The 21,758-nt window shown below is 34.1% G+C and overlaps 1 long non-coding RNA gene across 2 annotated transcripts in view; it reads right to left on the bottom strand.

The window, feature by feature from the left end:
* LOC119867517 overlaps positions 1–20,310 on the bottom strand; it is a 34,051-nt gene extending 13,741 nt beyond the window's left edge. For both annotated transcript variants that reach the window (XR_005383943.1, XR_005383942.1), the window contains exons 1-3: positions 20,258–20,310; positions 10,274–10,341; positions 1,190–1,344 (exon numbers count right to left, since the gene is read on the bottom strand). This is a non-coding gene — a long non-coding RNA (uncharacterized LOC119867517). The remainder of the gene's footprint in view (positions 1–1,189; positions 1,345–10,273; positions 10,342–20,257) is intronic.
* Positions 20,311–21,758: the final 1,448 nt, after the last annotated feature.

The following is a 21,758-nucleotide window of genomic DNA, read 5'->3' as shown; positions in this document are numbered from 1 at the left end:
ATAAGTTGAGACGTACACAGTTGGGGATTCTGAGACGGAAGTAATGTCATAATACCCTTAAATCACATCATTTTTTTTAAGATTTATTTTTATCTATTTATGATAGACATAGAGAGAGAAGCAGAGACACAGGCAGAGGTAGAAGCAGGAGCCATGCCGGGAGCCCGAAGCAGGACTCGATCCTGGGACTCCAGGATTGTGCCCTGGGCCAAAGGCAGCGCGAAACCGCTGAGCCACCCAGGGATCCCCTAATCACATCATTATGAACTGGAATAGGTCTTTTAATGTCTTCATTTTTACAGATCAACCAAAACTTGAACGGGTTTTTTTTTTTTTATTATGCTTCTTTCAGGTCTGTGGGAGGCTAAAGTTTAATGATGCTTATATTTCTCAGGGGTACTTATAAAAAAATCTAAAGGTCTATGCTTATTACAAATATACTGCAATGCTGGGGAACTGCTCAAGTTCAAAACCTTAACGAGTTAAAAGGCCAACCAATATCCCATTTCTTCTGAGCCCTTTGGATCTGATGTTTCCCCAGCTGCCACAAATAGTTCCAAGTACAAATACTTTGCTGAGCCACTTTAATCACACATAGATTTCTATCATTGAAATTTCCCAAATTTTCTCAAGTTGTTTGCCATTCATACAGATTCACCTTTCAGTCTAGTTTAACACTCTAAAGGATCTCAACTTGCTAATTAATGGATCCTAAATTTGCCCTTGTTACTTATTAGTTGTGTGACCTTAGGAAAAGCATTTCATGTCTTTGCACTTCAAACTTTTGGCCTGCAAAAATGAATATTATAAATGTATCTTGGATAATATCTATGAAGGTACCCAACAAAAGATAGAGGCTTGGTAAATAGTGGTGTCCTTTCTTCTTCTCCCGCTCACCAGACCTTCACTACTTAGAATCTCCTAGATTTTCCCCTCTCATCACTCTTCTCCACCTCTTGCCCCAGGCCCACATACAGGTATCCTCTCAAATCACAAAATCCCTTTCTTGGAACACTCTTCCATTCCAACAAGTTCGTCTTGGATCCTTCCCCATCAAAAATGTTTTCCCCTGATTTCCTCACCACCCTTCACCTTTTAGAATATAACCTCTTTTGAAAGAAAGATGTCAAACTCTGAAAGATTACCTTATTTCCTCTTAGTTCTAGGACACAGTCAGTCTGGCACTCACCATGTGAAACTTCCTTCCAGAGATGCTGCATCGGGGTAGTGCTTGTGGCTCCTTATGGTTTGCTTTGGCTTCCAGGTGCCTAGAATTAGGGGCTAATTGAGGCTGAGAGGCACAGAGTAGTCAATAATTTCACATGAAGTCCATTTGGTTTGTTGCTGTGAAATGGAGAAAAGCAGGAATAAATAGTTTGAATGAATATGGATTATAATAGAGCAAAGTTGAAATACAAAATAAAATTGAGCATTTAATTAACTTAGTGTGCAGCTTTCAAGAATTTTAACTATTTATTTGTAAGGAAACAGCCATTTCTCTATAAGATAGACTGAAACTCATACACATTCTATACTAGTGCTAATAGAAACGCAATTTTAACTTCATATGCAATTCCAAATTTTCTAGTAACTATATTGAAAAAATGTTTTAAATAAAATCCTTTTCATAACATATTTTATTTAATACAACATATCCAAAATGTCATTTCAGGTTATAAAAAATTCTAAGACATTGCACTACTTTTTTTTGTACTGAGTCTTCCAAATTCAGGAGTGATGATAGAGAGGGGATGAAAAATTTCAACACTGATTTTGGTTAGATAGATATAAGTAATGATAGGCCTCCTACTCCCACAGATATCCACATCCTAATCTCTGGAACCTACGAACAGTGGTTACTCCACACGGCAAAAAGGGCTTCATGGGTGTGATTAAATTATTCTGGATTATCTGAATGGGATTTCGATGTAATCACATGTAAGCTTATAAGGGATGCAGAGGGAGATTTCACCACAGAGGAAGAAAGGTAGACAATATGACGAAGAAGCAGTGATTGGCATGTGGCCACATACCAAAGAATGTTGGCAGCCCCCAGAAGCTGAAAAAGGCAAAAAACAAATTCTCCCATAGAGCCTCCAGAGAGAATGTGGCCAAACACACACCTTGCTCCAGGCCCAGTGATACTTATTGTGGACTTCTGGCATCCAAAACTGTGAAAGAATATACTTGTTGTTTTAAACCATCAAGTTGGTGGCAATTTGTTACAGTAGCTACAAGAAACCAATTAGAAGAAGCCATTTAGAATAAAGTGATACCATTATATTCCCTCCTCTGTTGTCAATGTCCAGACAAAGACCTCTCAGAAACTGCTCAACAAGTATCAGGGCTGAAAATGTCTTAAGTAATCTTCCATCTCACATGGTTTCAACTACTACTCATGTGCCGGAAACTTCCAAATTCGTATTTCTATCTTTCACTATGCTCTTGTACTCCAAAGCAATATTCATAAATATTTCTTGGGCATTGCCAGCTGTGTGTACCACAGTCATCAACAACTAACCATGCCCAAGTTGAATTCATCACTGCAACTTAAAACTTTCTCTTCCTTCCCTAGACTAGTTAATGAACCAGTCACCCATGTCTAGGTAATGTATTTTACACTGAATATTTATAACTAATTTTTCTTCCATTGCTGGAACTTTCATTTTACAATAAACTCTTTTAGCAGCAAAGAACCAAAAAAATTAAAAATCTAAGAAATAGGTGTTCTACACTTGAGGGACATAATAATTTGTGTTCTGAGAAAAACTTTTAAAGGTTCTTCTTTTTTTTTAACTGAACAAATTAATATTCTGTAATAGAACAGGATGAAATTGAGACAGCTTTTGTTTATTGAAGCATCGTAGTTTGATGAGATAGTGAAAGGAATCATAGAGACATCTTATTTGATGAATTTTGTTATACAAAAATACTTGTTGAAAAAAATTACCTTGAATAAAGGAAAAGAAAACAATGCTGGTAAAAATACTTGAGCTAAAATTTTTATGTATTTCAAAAAAAATGGAATAAAGATGTTTTTATTTTGCATAATTAACTGAGTTTATATGCACCTTAGGAAAAATACAGATTTTTCTCAATTAAAAATATTTCTGGCCTACAGAACCTTAACAATAAAAGCAGTCAACTACTTCAAATTTATTAACCATAAAATACAACTTTGAAAAACACTGCAAGCAATTTTAGTTTAAAAATCCTCTGAACACATTAAAAAATACATTCTATAGTGACACAGTTTGACAGACAGTTATTGCTAAGAAATTGATTAAAGCATATAAATGTAAACCGAAGATAGTAATCCTACTTACATGATTTTTCAATGTTTTGCCTTGCTTTGACATACACAGGTACACATTTTTACTTGTACAAATATTTTTTTAAAAAAGATTTTACTTATTTATTCAAAAGAGACACACACAGAGAGAGGCAGAGACACAGGCAGAGGGAGAAGCAGGCTCCATGCAGGGAGCCCGACGTGGGACTCAATCCCGGTCTCCAGGATCACCCCCTGAGCCAAAGGCAGACACTCAGCCACTGAGCCACCCAGGCGTCCCACTTATACAAATAATTTTATTTTAAAAAATAGTTTTGAATAAAAGTACTCTACTTACAACATAAAAGAAACAACCTTGGGCAGCCCGGGTGGCTCAGTGGTTTAGCGCCACCTGCGGCCCAGCGTGTGATCCTGGACACCCGGGATCGAGTCCCACCTGGGCTCCCTGCTTGGAGCCTGCTTCTTCCTCTGCCTGTCTCTGCCTCTCTTTCTCTGTGTCTCTCATGAATAAATAAATAAAATCTTTAAAAAAAAAAAAAAGAAACAACTTCATTAAGATATAAAAGTTTGATTATTTTAGAATATTCTTTCATTTTCATAAATTTTCTGATTTGGATAAAAAGTGACACCATCTTCCTACCCAAACTGAAATCAAAGAGCCATCTGGCCAATCTTCCTTCTCTCTCCTGACCTCACACGTAATAGATTACTATATCCCTATCAATTTTTTTCACATTTCCTTTCTCTCTTTCCTTTCACTCACACAATGTGTGTGTGTGTGAGTGTGTGTGTGTGTTTAATTTTAGTTTTTGCAACTATAAGCAAACAAGCAGAAGTTAACACAGCATTCTACATCTCCAGATCAGTTTTCTTACACAGGTGACCAGTTTACCAGGTGCAGACTTAGGGATTTCTGAGAACCTCTCACCCAGTCCTGCAGCTCACCCAGATAGCCGTGGTGTTTCCCCACAAAACACCTCTCCCTATTGTTTTCTCCAGTGCTGCTCTTTAAAGGAGTCAGACTGGGACACTGACTGCAGTAACGAGGCTGAGATGTAGTACAGTGGAGTTTGGTGGACACGCCAGCCTCTGACTGTCTTGGTGAGAGACATGGACATGAAAACACACCCCAGAAGGGTCGTCATGCACAACTCCAGACTGAGGCTCACAGAAAGGATTTCTCTCTCTCTCTTTTAAATCTCTCTTAAAGATTTGTTGATGCTCTGCTCTATTACCATAGACCTGGTCTTTTGACCTGCATTTTTTTCTTCTTTAAATTCTGGATTGCTACTCTTTTCACAAATTGATGATCCCATGGTAGTATCAAAATATCTCCCCAAATGGAGTTCAAATTTGATCAAAATATAAGTCAACATGTGACCTTCTAGAATTATAAAGGATAAGTAGAAGGAAAAGTCCCTAAACCACTATCTGATTGCTCAGGCCTTGCTGGTGAAAATGGTAAATGGGAAGGGGAGAAATCTACATACATCACTGAACTTGAGAACACGGCTGGAGACCTCTGGGATGGCTTCTGTGTCCTAACATTCCTCTGCTTCCCAAACATGTCAACCACCAGAAAAGGGTGCCATTCTCTGTATTTGGAGTCCTTACTGCTGGGCGTTTCCAGATCTGTCATGACCAAGTAGAGTTTCCCAGATCAGGGCCATGCCATGCAACACTGGTAGACCAGTGGGCATCAGCAATTTGCCCAGCTCATCTATGTCCACCCTGGTGTATCTGACCTGCAGCAGATGCTGTAGCTGCTCATCCACTTACAGCAGGCTCAAGAGCTGGGACCATTTGCTGAGATTTACCGGCATCATGGGCAAGTTAGACAGACAGCTGGGAAGAGTCCCGAGAGACAAGGCACAGGCCTGCAGTACCAACTCCAAGCAGTCCACAAACTGTTTCACCACCTTTTCTTATTTTCACTTCACTGGCTTAATTTAGATCCTCATTATGCCTTATAAAACTATGTGGTAACCTCCTACTTCATGTCTTTGTCTTTACACACTTTTAATTCATTAGACTTACTGCTTTTAAAGGAATTTTTAAAACCAAAAATCATATTTTGTTATTCAAATGCTATATTAGCATCAGGGGTACAATATTAGCCATACTCTAAACTCCAGATTTCTTCGATGAAATCACAAATTATTCTACGATTTAGTTTCTGCCTTTATCTTCACCACATATCTGGCCTCACCTCATTCAATTCAAGCTATATGCTACTCCTCTCTACCATTACACATGATTTTTTCTTCCTCCTAAAGTAAACACTTCAATCTTAAGGACTTAAAAATCCTTGTTAGCTTTGAAACCTAGTTCAAGTGATTTTTCCTATGTAAAGCCTTCCTGGTTCATGCTGCAAATTTGAAATTACTCTTGTCTTTGTCCAACACTATATATGCTGTTTTTGTGTGTGTAGCAGCATGTCATATCATACCAGATTTTAATCATTATTTTTAAGGAAGCCAAGTGATGACATTAGTTTTGTACTTACAATGCCAATTAAAAATAGATAGTCAGACGTCTTTGTTTCCTCAGTGGATGGACAGATAAATGAATGATTAGACTATTCATAGGTTATTCAAGCTCAGTTATTTATGTTTTATCATGTTATGTGTTTCTTATGGACATACAAAATTCATAAAACCAATACAAAGCTCAGAAAAGATACAATGCAAAAACTAAACTGATAAAAAATGATAAAGGATTCAGATTTAGTTGCCCAGATATGTGTGCTTTTTTCTTTGTTTTGCTTCTTAGATAGGGAAGTTTGTCCTCAACAATGCTGATTATTCAATCTGTCAAGAACATTTGAATTTGTGTATTTAATTAAAGAATTTCTGGATTATTTAATTAATCTAACTTTCCACTGGACTACCATTGAGGAGCATGCATGACAGAGAGGGCATAAAGTTTTGTATGTCAAAACTAATTTTTATGTTATATTATAATTTATTTTGTGTCATTCTTTTATAAGAACTCTAGCAAGTGTAATTTCTTTGTCAGTTTCTATAACTGATATAATCGCATCACTTAGGACATAAAGTGGAGGGGTTAATTTGCACATAAATGTAGCCTCAATTTATTTGTGATTGCCCAAAGGCTTTTCTGTGATTTCAATTTGGACATGAAACAGCCAAGGAGTACCTAGTAATTTCTTTTACTTGAATTAAACATTTGCATTTTCTAATTTATGCTTTCTGCATCTCCTTTTATTTGTCCAGACAGCAATTTAGACATTTTGACAGGTACACGTATAGAAAAGATAAAAAAAATCAAAATCATGTTTGTTATTTGATTGTGTATTAATTCTACATTTTCCCTTTTACCCCATAAATAGTGGGTTTAGTTTGTACCTGTGTGATAATAGTAATAATTCTTTGCATTTCTTTACAAACAGCACTACTTCATAGTTAGGTGCTATTCCACTCACATAATTATCCAAAGAGGTAAATTTAGGAAAATTGACTAAGTACACACTACCTGGAAGAGGCAGGTCACTTACACAGGTCAAATTTAATGTTCTTTCCATTACAAATGGGTATAATTAATGAGACTATTTGATTACATTTGGATGCTATAGGAATGAAACTAATTTCCTAATATGATTTTTTTTCAGGATAAACATTTATAATTTTGAAGTAGTCTTTAGTATCAATTTCTTCTTTGAGTGGTGAAAGAGAAAAATTCAAGCATTTTGAAAATAGCAGATATTCCCACTTTAAAATAATATCATTGAGCATTATCCACTAGGAGGACAATAATGTGGATCCAGAGAAAGAAGCTATTTATACATATCATCAACTCTCCTGAATTTAAGAACACATGCTGCATTTAGAAGCATTTGGGCAATCTTAGCCAATTTGGGATTTTAAGAATTATTAAAGCGAAGACCTTTCCGAATAGCATGAGACCATGACCATGAGACCAGTATGAAGATCAGAGAGCAGAGATCCAGGAACCATGAATATATAGAGAAAGTTATTTAAAAAATTATTATCTTAGTAGTTGTCTTACAGAACAAAAATTTAAAATTTAAATGTTCTGCAGCAAACTAAGATCAGGCCAGTCTGTTTGTAAGTAGTGCAAATATGAATACCATTCTGAATATTAAGATCTATAGCAAAAAAAAAAAAAAAGCTCTAAATTTATATTCTTTCATTTCTATTTCTAAGTGAATTATAATTTGTTAAAGGCTATTTTTTTCTTCCCAAGTAGTTTGCTTGAGAAATTCAATTTTGTGATTGAATATAATCCCCAACCAGCTACAAATGACATCAAAACAGAGAGATACTATGCCTAAATCACAGGCTCCATTTCATTGCATAAATAGCCAACAGTTTTTCAGTAGAGAAACCAGTAATGATCATACAGTTAAATAATAGCTATCTACCTGCCAGATTACTGTGATTTTTGGCATCCTTGGCATACACTCTTAATTTGGCCAAACACTATTTCAGTTGCTGCCATGTCATTCCCAGAGGTGTTCTTTGGCTTCTAAATTGATCTGACATTTGCAGTGTTTCCAGGAATGTGGTTTAAAAATATAACAGTGATTCTGTGGATAGGTATACAGAGACTTAGGAATTCAAATACAAGTTGTTGTTTTTTTTTTTTTCCACTTGGGAGTTACAATATGTCTCTTATCTATGACAAGCTTTCGTATTTGATCTTCATAAGCTTTAAAGCAAAGTATAAATATATGATGAAAGTTCAAAACACTGTAGCCATGTTGGTAAAATTTTATGTAGCTAAAAACAGGATTTTTTTTAAAGAGCAGCTGTTAAAAGCTACCCCTCCACATTGTGGTTAATTATAAATTTCACAGACTTATTCCTCTTAATTTAATATCCCTAATCTCTCTTGATCTAACTTCAAACGTCTGGTCACTTTCTTTAACTATAACCAGGATATTCATGTTTATGTTACCACAACTTTTATAGACTTTATAAAGAACAAGTTTGATAATTATACTTTTAAGAAATACGACTACATTCTGCTCAAAATTTCCCAATATTATTCTTCTAAATCTGATACTATTTTAAAGCATCTATTTTTCCTTTTTAGTTTTGCTATTGTTATTCTGTGGTTTTCTAATCTTACTTAACTGCTATTTACCAACTTTTCTCTTTAGTATATTTTTGTCCCTTCTCTCTGTGGAGCCATTTTTAATTCCTACAAAATTTTCAAACACAAATATATCTTTGTATATATTTGTATATATATTCACTGAGGTTTTATTTTAAACAACTTAAAAAAAAACTAAAGAAAAAAAGGATATTACCCTATTGTTACCTTAATTCTCTTCCAAGTTGACATTGTGTTGATTTAGATCAACAATTCCAAAGGTCAATGTTCAAAAGGGAGGAAAAGCACTTTCTACGGCCAATTAATTTTAGGATTCGTTTGATCAAATATGATTAAATAAGATTCTTTACTATAAAATTTTATAGAATAATAGAGCGTAAAATTCTATAAATTTCTAATGGAATCCTTCAAACTAATTTGTCTAAAGAGTCCTTTTTGCCCAAAAATCATATATATCAGTATTTACCCAAACCAGTTTAGGGGGAAGTCAAGCACTTCAGTATCATATTATATGTAACTATTTCTCTGTCTTTTTCTCTTCTGTGGAACCCTACCCACCTAAGGTACAAACTTATATGTTCTAATCATTCTTTTTTTTTTTTTAAGATTTTACTTATTTATTCATCAAAGACACAGAAAGAGAGAGAGAGAGAGAGAGAGAGAGAGGCAGAGACACAGGCAGAGGGAGAAGCAGGTTCCCCACAAGGAGCCGGATGCGGGACTCAATCCCAGATCTTGGGATCACGCCCTGAGCCAAAGGCAGACACTCAACCGCTGAGCAACCCACGCATCCCTGTTCCAATCATTCTTGTAGGTGTGAGAGATAGAAAAAAGCATAGAGAGGCCATAATTAAAAATAGAGGAGAAAAATTTAATATACAAGTAGGACAAATACTGGTGATGATGACTGCTGTGCACAAAATAAACCAGTGGGTGAAACTCAGGAAACGAGGTAATTCTTTAGACTGATTTTCAGTGAAGGTTTCTCTGAGGAGATGGCATTTGCGTTGAGACCTGAATGCAAACAGGAAGAACAGCATGAAAATCAGAGGGCAGAGAGCTCCAAGCAAAGGGAAAAGCAGATGCAAAGCCTTAAGAGTGGAAATAAGTTGGTGTTTTCCTGGAACTTAGATCATCCTAATGTGGTTAGAGCAAAATCAGTGAGGAGGAGAGAGAGATAAGCAATCAGACTGGCGAGAGGGGCATTGACCATATCATGTAGAGACATGTACAAAGCTTGGAGTTTATTCTAAGTGCAATGAGAAGCCATTGGAGGATTTTGAGCAGAAGGGTGCCATGAATTTTAAAAGATCACACTGTCTGCTGTGTGGAGAATGGCTAATTAGGGAGCAAAAGTAGAGCCAGACAAACCATTAAACAGACTATTGAATTAGCACAGATGAGCAAAGATTTCTTGCAGTTGGGTAGGGTAGTAGCAATGCAAATGAGATGTATTTTGGAAAGAAGCAACAAGATTTGCGGATGTGTATGGTATGGGACCTGAAAGACAATTAATGATAACTCCTGGGTTAGTTTAATCAACAGAGTGGAAGTGATGCTATTTATTGATATGAGAAAGACTAGAGGAAGAGGATGGGAGGGCAACAGGAAGAGAGGAAATTCTGTTTCGAGACTCAAGTGGAGAAATCAAATAAACACACACACACACACACATATATATATATATATATATATATATATATAGACAAGAAGACATAAAGACTGGAAAATCTTTGCTGTAGATGGCATTAGAATTTATGGGACTGGATAGATCATCTAGAGGGGTAAAGTTGACAGGAAACAGGGATTACTTAGGACCAGACCCTAGGAGATACATATATTTTGACTGTTTTTAGTTTATAAATTATGTTTTTAAATTACCCCATGTCTCTAGAAGTGTTCATATTCAGGAAACTTCAGTATCCTCTGAGAATTCATAGATCACAGTTCTGGGGGAAACCAAAGGACAAAAGCATCTGATCAGACCAAAATCAGATTTTGCAATCATGTTCTCAATCAAAGGAACTAACTCTGAAGGCAAAAATCTGAAGCTGTATGATTCAGAAGTACAGCTGGCATATATTGTGTCCCTTTATCATTTTCTATAAAGAATTACCATTTATATTAAGGCATAACACTTGATATTCTGAGAGCAAAACTGAAACATCATTAATACTGATCCAGGCAAAGAAAATCAGCAAAGTTATCCAGGTCGTGCACTAAGCAAAACTTTACATTAAGAGATCTATTAGAATAGATGCTTCATTGCCTCAGGTATTTAGGGACTTCTTTTAAAATGCTACTACTATTGCAAAGCATATAATAATCAATATATTCCTTTGTTTAAAAGATTTTATTTATTTATTCATGAGAGACACAGAGAGAGGGGCATGGACATAGGCAGAGGGAGAAGCAGTTTCCCTGTAGGGAGCCCAATGTGGGACTCGACCCCGGATCCCAGGATCATGCCCTGAGCTGAAGGCAGATACCCTACCACTGAGCCACCCAGGTGTCCCTAATCAATATATTCCAATCTGAAAATGTGTTTCAGCAGTTGAAACAATTTAATAGAAACCCAGTAAATCCACGATAGTGAAATTCACCAGCATAAAAATATCCAACTACATATCTACACAGCTGTGTATTCATCTATCTTTCTATCATCTAATGTACTGATATATTACTTACAATCGATTATATTTCCTCCAAATTTGATCTTTAAACAGCTTATACATCTTCAAAATATTTTCTTTTTCTTTTCTGAAGAAAATATCCTACTAGTGTTATTACATTGTTCCCAAGACAACTAAAAAACAAGCATAATGAAGTGATTCTATTTAAATATCTGCCTAAATTAGGATAGCTCTTGGGGAAACTAAAGATATTGTCATAAGAAAAAAAGATCATAAATATTTAGTGAGTCATTAAGAAATTAATTACTAGATCCATAATAGTATACATTATGGTGCTATATGTGTTTCATACTAATATGCTTTTACTAGGAAATAACTAGTGGGTTAGGTTGCCAGCAGTTCCTCTTATAAAATATGTGTAATCACATTCTGAAAAAAAAAATCACATTCTGGCTTTGCGCTCTATAGATGATGATAGACTGTACAGCCATAGCTATGGGGATTTGCGAATGAAGAATGGATTTCTGGAGCCAAGGAATGTTTACAAATTGTTGCAGACTCTTATTTAAGCCTAAATCTGCTTAGCGCCGCCTGCAGCCCAGGGAGTGATCCTGGAGACCCTGGATCGAGTCCCACGACAGGCTCTCTCTGTATGATGCCTGGTTCTCCCTCTGCCTGTGTCTCTGCCTCTCTCTCTCTGTCTCTATGAATAAATAAATAAAATCTTAAAAAAAAAAAAGAAGCCAAAGGCTCAAGGTACACAGATAAAGCTGGAAAAGAAAAGTCCAGAGTGACCATCCCAGGGTGGTCATGGGAACACACATGACCAGGAACACAAATCACTCTGTGGCTTCTTTAAAAAAAAAAAAAAAAAAAAAAAACAAACCTTCAGTTGTGATCATTCTTTTGAACAATGACCTAACATAGTGGTGAAAAGGAGGGTAGTAGAGGAAAAGGTAATAGAACTGAGACTGAAAAGATCTGAGTCATTGCAGCAGGTTGATAAAAGGGGATCCAGTATCATCAATAACTGATCAGACTTGGTCTGAAGTCATAACTCATTTGATAATCAGGCGCTATGACAAAAAAAAAAAAAGGTTTTCTGCACAAAGAGTTATAAAGAAAAATTAAAAAAAACCTTTTTGCTTAAGTTTATCTATGTTTTCAAAGAACACACCATTGCATCATCTCCATTGTTTCACTCTTACCACTTTTTTCCTATTTAATGAAATGCATAATTATTCTCTATATTATATTATTACCTAGAAAGAAACCATAAATTTAATTCTTGTGCTTATGTTTTTAAATACTAGCCACATATACTTTAGTGTTTATAATCAAATCAGATTAACACATTTTGAAGATTTTATTAGGCATAGTACTGTCGAAGGTTATTTGGCATGGTGAGAAATAATAAACAATGGTCCTGTCTTCAAGCAGCTTGAAACTGGTTTGGAAAAAAAAATAAAACTATGTGGAAATGTAATTCCAACAGAATAAGAATCATATTGCAGTTTACATAAATATTTTTAAAATAAGTAATCATTAATATAATATGAAAGGTATAGAAAGGCTAAGAATCATGTCAGCAAGATAGTGAAATAGGAGTTTCAACCCTCAACCCCCAATAGAAACACTGATTTGAATAACTACTCACAGATAAGAATAAGTTTATGGGAGTTCAGAGGTTCAGCTGAGAGATTCAAGCACCTCAGTAGAGCAAAACATCCAAGAATAAATGCAGGAAGAAGTTACGAAAAAAATTCTCATTTTATCTGTGTCACCATCCCTGAATGTGGCACAGCTCAGTGGCAAGAGAGATCCCCCTGACCAGTGAGTTCTCCCACAGGGGTAAGTGAATGTTAAGTGGGTGTCTGACCTCCCCAGTCTTGTGGAGAACTGAGTAGAAGGCACAATTCTATTATATAGCATAATGCCTATAACTGTACTCTACTTAATACTTAAAAGAGGGTAGAAGTTATGTTGTGTTCTTATCACACATGCACACACCAATTCTGTCTTTTCCTACCCAGTGCATGGAGGGAAACAGAATACATCCATTATTTGGGGTAGCGTGCAACCGGGAGGAAAGGAGAGAACACTCTCAAACTTATTTTATAAGACCAGCATATCCTGATACCAAAGCCAGCCAAGGTAAAGAAAGCAAAGCAAAGCAAAGCAAATGATTATTACAAGATAATATTACTGATATACATCCAAAAATCCTCAATAAAATGCTAGCAAATTGAAATCATCAGTGCATTAACAAGATCATAAACCTTGATCAAGTGGGATTTATCCCTGATATGCAAGGACGATTCATCATTTGTAAATCAATAAATGTGGTACATTGCATTAACAGAATGAAGTATAAAAATCATGCAATCATCTCCATAAATGCAGAGTACTTGACAAAATTCAACATTTGTTCTTGATAAAAACTCTCAACAAGTTTGCTATGCAAGGAATATAATTCAACATAATAAAGGCCAGATACTAAAAGTCCACAAGTAACATTATACTTAACAGGGAAAAGCAGATGCTTTTCCTCTAAGATCATGAACAAAATAAGAATACTCATTCTTGCCACTTCTATTCAGCATAGTACTCAAAGTCCTAGCCAAAGCAATTAGACAAGAAGAAGAAATAAAAGTCATCCAAATTGGAAATAAAGATGCAAAATTATCTGTTTGCAGATTACATGGTTTTATTTATATAGAAAATATTAGATTCCTCTAGAAAATGTTAGAACTAATAAACAAGAGCCATAAATTGTAGGATACAAAATCAACATGCAAAAACTAGTCACATTTCTTTGCACTGACAACAAATGTTCAACAAAGAAATTAAGAAAACAACCCCATTTATAATAGCATCAAAAACAGTAAAATATTTAAGAATAAAATTAACTGAGGAAGTGAGATATCTGTACATTGAAAACTAGAAATCACAATGAAAGAATTTGAAGACACAAACAAACAGAAAGATATCTCATGTTCATGGACTGAAAAAAAAAATATTCCTGTAATGTTTATACTACTGAAAGTGATCTACAGATTATTCAATCCCTATCAAAATTCCAATGGCATTTTTCAGAGAACTGGAAAAAAATCTTAAAATTGGAACAGCAAAAGACCCTGAATAACCAAAGCAATCTTGAGAAAGAACACAGCTAGACACATCACATTCAAATTATGTCACAAAGCTATAGTAATCCAAACAATATTGCACTGGCATAAAAACAGACATATAGACCTATGGAACAAAATAGAGACCTCAGGGGAAAAAATGACATATGGGTTTCCAATTGATCTTTCACAAGGGCTACATGAATACAAATGGAAAAGTATAGTCTTTTCAATAAATGGAATTGGGAATACTGGACATCAACATGCAAAAGAATGAAAGTGGACCCATATCTTACCATATACACACACAAAAAAACAACACCAATGGATTAAAGACTTAAATGTAAGACCTGAAACATTAAATTTTGGGGAAAAAAAAAACAGGGAAATTAGTTCCTTAACATTGTCTTGGCAATATTTTTTTTTATATAAGATACTAAATCACATCAACAAAAGCAAAAATAAAGTGATTACACAAAACTAAAAAAAATTCTGCACAGCAAAAGGAAACTATCAACCAAATAAAAGGGAACCTACACACTGGGAAAACATATTTGCAAACCATATTATCTTATAATAGGTTAATATCCAAAATATATAAGAAAATCATACATCTCTGGGGAAAAAACTCCAATAATCAGATTAAAAAATGGGTAAAGAATCTGAATAAACATGTCACCTAAAAAGACATGCAAATTGCCAACAAGGGGTAGGATAAGGTTTTCAATGTCACTAACCATCAGAGAAATGCAATTTGAAACCATGGTAAGGTTTTACCTCAAAATCTTCAGGATGGTTATTAAAAAAAAAAAAAGTATTGGTGAGGATGTGAAGAAAAGGGAACCCTGGTATACTGTTGGTGGGAATGTAAATCATTGCAGCCATTATAGAAAAACAGTACAGAAGTTTATAAATATAAATAGTTCTATTTTTAAATTTTAAACATTTAAATTTAAATTTTTTTAATTTAAAAATAGAACTACCATATGATCCAGCAATTCCATTTCTGGGTATTTATCCAAAAGAACTGAAATCTGAATTTTGAAGAGATTCTTGGTCTTCAAGAGAATCTTCAAGATCACTCCCAAGTTCACTGCAGCATTATTCACAAGAGCCAAGACACAGAGACAACTTACAGGTCTGTCTATGGAATGAAGGGAAAAAGAAAATGTAATTTTTGATACATCTTTTTATTTATATATATATATTTATAGATATATTTATATGGATTTAAGTTCTTATATTTACATTTACATGAAATATCATTCAGTCTTATAAAAAGAAATCTGCCATTTGTATCAATGTGGATTGACCAGGGGGACATCATGATAAGTGAAATAAGCCAGACACAAAAAGACAAGTACTGTATGATATCACTTATATGTAGAGTCTAAACTAGTCAAATTCAGAAACTGAGAGTAGAATGTGGCTATTAGGGGCAATGAGAGGAGACAGTGAGGAGATGATTGTCAAAGAGTGTTTCAGTTACTCCAGTTAAGTAAATTTTGGAAATCTACAATTTGGTATAGTGCCTAAAACTAACAGAACTGTACTTTTTTCTTTTGAATAGAAGATAAAAGTTAGATTGTATTCTTAATACACACACACACACACACACACATACACATGCATGCAAAAATAATAAGAATAATAAACAGGATGGGAGGAAAGTTTAGGAGGATGGATATGTCCATTGCCTTGATGGTGGTGACAGTTTCATGGATGTACATTTATGCCTAAACACACTGAGTTATATACATTAAATATGAACATGTTCCTACATGTCAATTATACCTTAATAAAGTTGTAAAAAATGAAAGTAAAAAATCTTGACATATTTCACTCATATAGAAATGTTTATGTAGAAAATGGCTACATGAACTCTGTTCACTTCCAGATCTAACACCTTTTTTTTGTCCACGTTTCTGGCTTTCTTTCCTTATGATGCTTCATAGTGGAATAAAAAAAAGGAAATCATACCAAGAAAAAGGTTTCAACAAATCCATTTATAATTCAACTGACAGAAACATCAAATCAATTAAATTCAATATGTACGCACTCTGTGTTCAGTATGTGCAAGGCACAATGCTAGATATTTTTTCTTATTACTAAGTTTCTAAATAAATTTCTTATTTTACCAACTCACAGGATCAACCAAATATAGAGTATTGGAACTGTGAAAAATAGTAGGCTGCCAGACTGACTTAAGCCAGAAAGGTTATTTATTTGTTACTCTCTATGAAAATGTTCAGACTATTTTGCATACCAAACAGCCTTGAATTGGAAAGAGTTATTAATTCCACAGAAACAGGGTTAAAATGTGAACATATTACAAATTGAAGCTCACCATCGTTTTCTATGAAGGCGTATAGACAAAGTATCTGTAGTTTGCAAATTAAGCACTGGTTTGAAAGTTTAAGACTTTTTTATTAAAAGAAAAACCATAAAAATATGAAAATATTTAACTTTATGTAAAAAGGAGCCCTAATCCCACTCTCCTAACTCTTTTTATACTTTTGCAAACAAAAACATAAATGGGCTTCATCTTAGGAGTTGAAATGATAGTGTATATGCTGTTAAGAATATTTCTATTTGTCTTGAATATTCGCCCATAATACACTCACTCTCTCCAAAATGACAGCAGCTTGCCACGTGTGGTTATTGAGATTGGAAAAGTGGTTAGTCTAAATTGAATTAGGTTGTAAATGTAAAATACGCAACAGATTTCAAAGGCAGCAGCAAAGAATGGAAAAACTCTCACTGATAAGACTTTTATATTAATTGTAAGTTGAAATAATAATATCCTGGATATTTTGGTTAAATAAAATATATTGCTAAGATTAATTTTACCTTTCTTTTTACTTTTGTAATGTGGCTACTAGAAAAATTAAAAATACATGTGTAGTTCACATAATATTTTATTTAAACAGTGCTGGATTATCTAATATTTGTGTTTTGTTTTTAATGCTCAAGTAATATTCCTTTTTAAAAAATGATTTTTATTTATTTATTTGAGAAAGAGAGAGAGCATGCACTCATGAGTGGGAAGAAGGTGAGGGGTTGCAGAGGAAGGGGGAGAGTCAGGCTCCCTGTTGAGCAGGAAACCCGATGCGGGACTCGATCCCAGCATCCTGGGATCATGACCTGAGCAGAAGGCAGATGCTTAACCCACTGAGCCACACAGGCACTCATCAAGTAATATTCCTATATATTAAGTCATGGCAGTATTATGCATTTAATCATTCTAACATTCTGGCTGCATCTATCAAGTCTTTCCAATTCTAGTAATGCCACAATAACTACCTTAGTGTTTATAGCCTTCTATTCCTATTAAATTATTTAATGAGAATAAAGTAGTAGAAATATATTCAGCTAAATGCCATTGCTATAGGTTTTATTACATGTAAGTATAATGAATTTTATGAAAGGGTTATATACATTTTTAGTGTTAATGGTAATAAATTAGCACACCAGGTTTACTAAAACCATTCTATAATTAGCTGTTAATATGTTTAAAAACTGCTATTTTAATGAATATAAAATGTACTCTCAAGGTTACTTTAATTTATATTTTTAGTTTTTACAGAAACTGATTATTATTTATATTTTTAAATTAATGCATTTTCTTCAAATTGTCCCTTCCTATTCTTTGCTTATTTATATTTGAAATTTTACATAAGTCTGATTTTCATAAATCTGAAGGAAATGCTTCCATTTAGGTAGAAGCGGTAAGAATATGGGGGAAGGTTGACAATTACTGAATGCCTACTCTATTCTAACTACTGTTTATTAATTTTATATATTACCTTTGCATTTAATCTTCATGTTTATCTTAGACATAGGTATTTAATTCCATTCAAGTAACTGAAATAAGGAAGTTTCATAAGTTTCACCAAGAATTGCAAATCTGTTACAAGAAAACTAAGCAGATCATCTTCAAAGCCTGTATTCTTTCTACCATATAACTTTACCCCTATATGATAAATAATGCTTTTTATTTTTATTTATTTATTTATTTATTTATTTATTTATTTATTTATTTTATTTATTTATGATAGTCACACAGAGAGAGAGAGAGAGAGGCGGAGACACAGGCAGAGGGAGAAGCAGGCTCCATGCACCCAGAGCCCGACGTGGGATTCGATCCCGGGTCTCCAGGATCGCGCCCTGGGCCAAAGGCAGGCGCCAAACCGCTGCGCCACCCAGGGATCCCTAAATAATGCTTTTTAATATTTGATGTAACTATTTTCTACTTTTTTTTTTTTTTTTTTTTTTTTTTTTTTTTGCTGCCTTTTAAATATCCATTAAAAGGTTTAGGGAAAAATTCTTGTAAAAGAAAATAGAGATAAAAAACTAGATTTTGGAAAAAGACTATGAGAAAAATGAGTTAAAATTAAATTTGAACAAAATTCTATTATGTAGGCATTTTTTAGAAAAATCATATCGCATTCATCTAGCAAATATTTACTGAATATATAAGTAATCCTGGTGCTGGAGACATGAGGCAGAGTGCCTCCTCACCCACGTGATTTATTCAAGTGAACAAGAACTAGATAATAGGAGCAAAACAAATGCTGCCTAAATGTCACAGGATGATTCTCTCGCTCTCACACACACACTATATATGTATAATCTCTATAGATGAGGAGGAATTGATTTAGGAACCAAGGCAGAAAAGGACATTCTAGATATAGGAACTACATGAACAAATAGATAAAGCACTAGACATTTGGAAAATGCTGAAAGTCAAAGTTTTATAGATGTTTAGATTACTGGGTTAGATGGGAAGGGATGTATTAGACAGATCTTAATTACTATTTATTGAATACCCCCTGTGTTCCAAACAGTGTGGTCGTGTTTTGCATATATTTTCTCTGATTCTCACATTTCTTTAGGATTCCATTTAAAGATGGAGATTCTGTGCTTCAAAGAAATAAATATCTTCAGTTTACACAAAACTAGTTAATGAGGTGCTAACCCAAATCTATCTATATAGGGTTCTACTTTTTAAATATGACTCTAGATTTATGAGGGTCATCTAGATATTATGATGTATTTGGGGGGCAAATTACATTTAAGTTAAGATTAATATTTTAAGAAGACAAGCCAAATTAATGATACTGTTTGTGGCCTGAAGACTTGGATAATACATGGCCATTTAGAAGATGACTGAGAGTTCTGACAAGAATCAATGAGGATCCCAATGAAGGCAATGAATGTAAATGAAAAGGAGGGGAAGTTTCAAATCTACACAGAGTTGGAATAAATAATACTCAGATACTACCTACAGTAAGACAATGAAGCAGAGAGATAGAAATTAAGAGTGACTACTGTTTTTCTAGGTTGGAAAATCAGTTGATGACAATTATGGTGTTAATGTGAGAAGAGAAACAAAAGGCAAAAATTGAAGACTGTGGATACAGTTGTCTGATTTCGAATTTTTGGATCCTGGAGAATATAAAGCTGGAGACATAGAAAAGTCAGTTGAAAATATAAGTCTGGTATTTAAAAGAGAGGTTAGAACTGAGCGTGCACATCATAGTCATTGGCCAGAAACTGTTAAAAGCATTGGAAGAGGAGACCAAACATTCAGCCAAATGTGACCACAGTGAAGATATGATGGGAAAGAAGACCTGGAAATCCCAGCTAAGGCTCCCGCTGGAAGGCAGGAGTGTAATGATGGTGCAGGAGACCAAGAGGGAAGGTAGGAGTAGGGTTATTCAGTAAAAGTACAAGGAAAGAAGGAACATCAAGAAGCCACTACAAAATATTTTTGGAAGCAAATAAATTCCCAGCCATACGTTAAATAAAATCTGGGGATCTGATGCACAGCATAGTGGCTATAATTAAAAAAATACTGTTATTATATACTTGAAAGTTTTTAGAAAGTAGACCTTAAATGTTAGTACCACATGCAAAATCTTAATAATTTGAAGAGATAGAGATGTTAACTAACCTTACTGTGTAATAATTTTATCAATTATGTTAAGTATATCACATTACATTGTGTATCATGTATGTACACACATAAACTTACATGTAATATTTCAAAAGTACCTCTTTAAAGCTAAGGACATTTTCTTTAAATAAGTAAATAGGGTCACCTGGGTGGCTCAGCTGGTTAAGCAATGGACTCTTGATTTCGGCTCATGTCATGATCCTCAGGCTTGGAGCTGGGAGGGGAGCCTGTTTAAGATTCTCTTTCTCCTTCTGCCCCTTCCCATTCCCCCTAAAAAAAAATTAATAATAAAAAATAAGTAAGTAAATAGATTAAATGCCACAGAGAAACTAAGCAGATTGATAATGATGATGATAGAGAAGCTATGGAATTTAATAATTAAATGGTAACTTAAGGAAAGTATATTATGTCTAATGTATGGAGAAAATTCATATTTAAGTTATTTATACTTAAAATAACAATAATAATCATAGTAATAACATTACTTGTATGGTATTTTACAATTTCCAGATATAGCTATTGATATATTCTTTTTTAGGAATAATCATTCTCTTGGGAAAAATTCAGGCAATTGGAGTGCAGTGAGAGATTAAGCCTCCAAGCTGAGTCCTCTAACTCCAGACCTGAGAATCTTTCAGATTCATCAGAGAGTCTCTTTTATTCAACTGAACCCCAGTTATTTTGGACAGTGAGTGAGATGCTGATGTTCAGCAGAATAAACTCAGGATTTGACATCTGGACTTGAATAAATCCTGGACCTGCCATGCACAAGCTGTGTGAGCCTTGTTGCCTCATCTGAACCAGAGGATAATAATACCCTTCCTTGAGTATGGCTGTGAAAATTAAACTTGAACATGTGATAAGGAGCTGTCACTAAATAAATATTTTCCTCTTTAAGTTCTGTAAAATAAGTGCTGTATTCATTCTTATTTTAAAATATGAGAAGTTATTAGTAACATCTTAAATTAGTTAACCAAGTGAAATAAATATTGCTAAAACACTGAGAATTTTTTTTAATAATTGAAGGAATGCTCACAATCAGAAAAAATATCTTGTTATCTAGTCTCTGTAATTGCTCAATAGGCAATCATGTACAGGAATGGGCATTTCACATTTTAAATCTCATTTTAAAAATAATTTTAGGTCTGAAATAAGTTGCTGATGTTGCTAAGTATTCCATAATATTTTTTCAAAAGCTTTCAACATTTTTCCCCATTAGAAGTACATTTTGCAGGAAAACTTATAAACATTTTTCTATAGATAGAGATGATTATATTTTCATTTTTAGTATCTTGTATAGAAAAAATTATTTAGGAAGCAATGATTTTATAGAAATATTTACAACTTTTAGTTAGTGTTGCCTAGTATAAATGGAAAGAACTAAAATCAAGGATTATATTCCAGTTTTCCTCCCAAATAGTTTTGTGACTTCTGACAAGCTACCAAATTTTCTTTCAGAGGTTTTCTCAGATATATAGCTCAAATATAGTTATTAAATACATTGTTATTAAATATAATGTTCTAAGCATGTCAATTTACATATATTAAATCACTTAATCCTTTGAAGAGATATGTGAGACAACATTTTCTGGATGTGAAAATGAGGTACATTTGTTTAATTCACAGTGCTAAAAAACGTTAGGCCA

The sequence above is a fragment of the Canis lupus genome, chromosome 34, assembly GCF_011100685.1.
Source record: "Canis lupus familiaris isolate Mischka breed German Shepherd chromosome 34, alternate assembly UU_Cfam_GSD_1.0, whole genome shotgun sequence".
NCBI classification, from domain to species: Eukaryota; Metazoa; Chordata; class Mammalia; order Carnivora; family Canidae; genus Canis; species Canis lupus.
The sequence above is the reverse complement of the archived record's forward strand: the minus strand, read 5'-3'. Positions and strand labels throughout refer to the sequence as shown.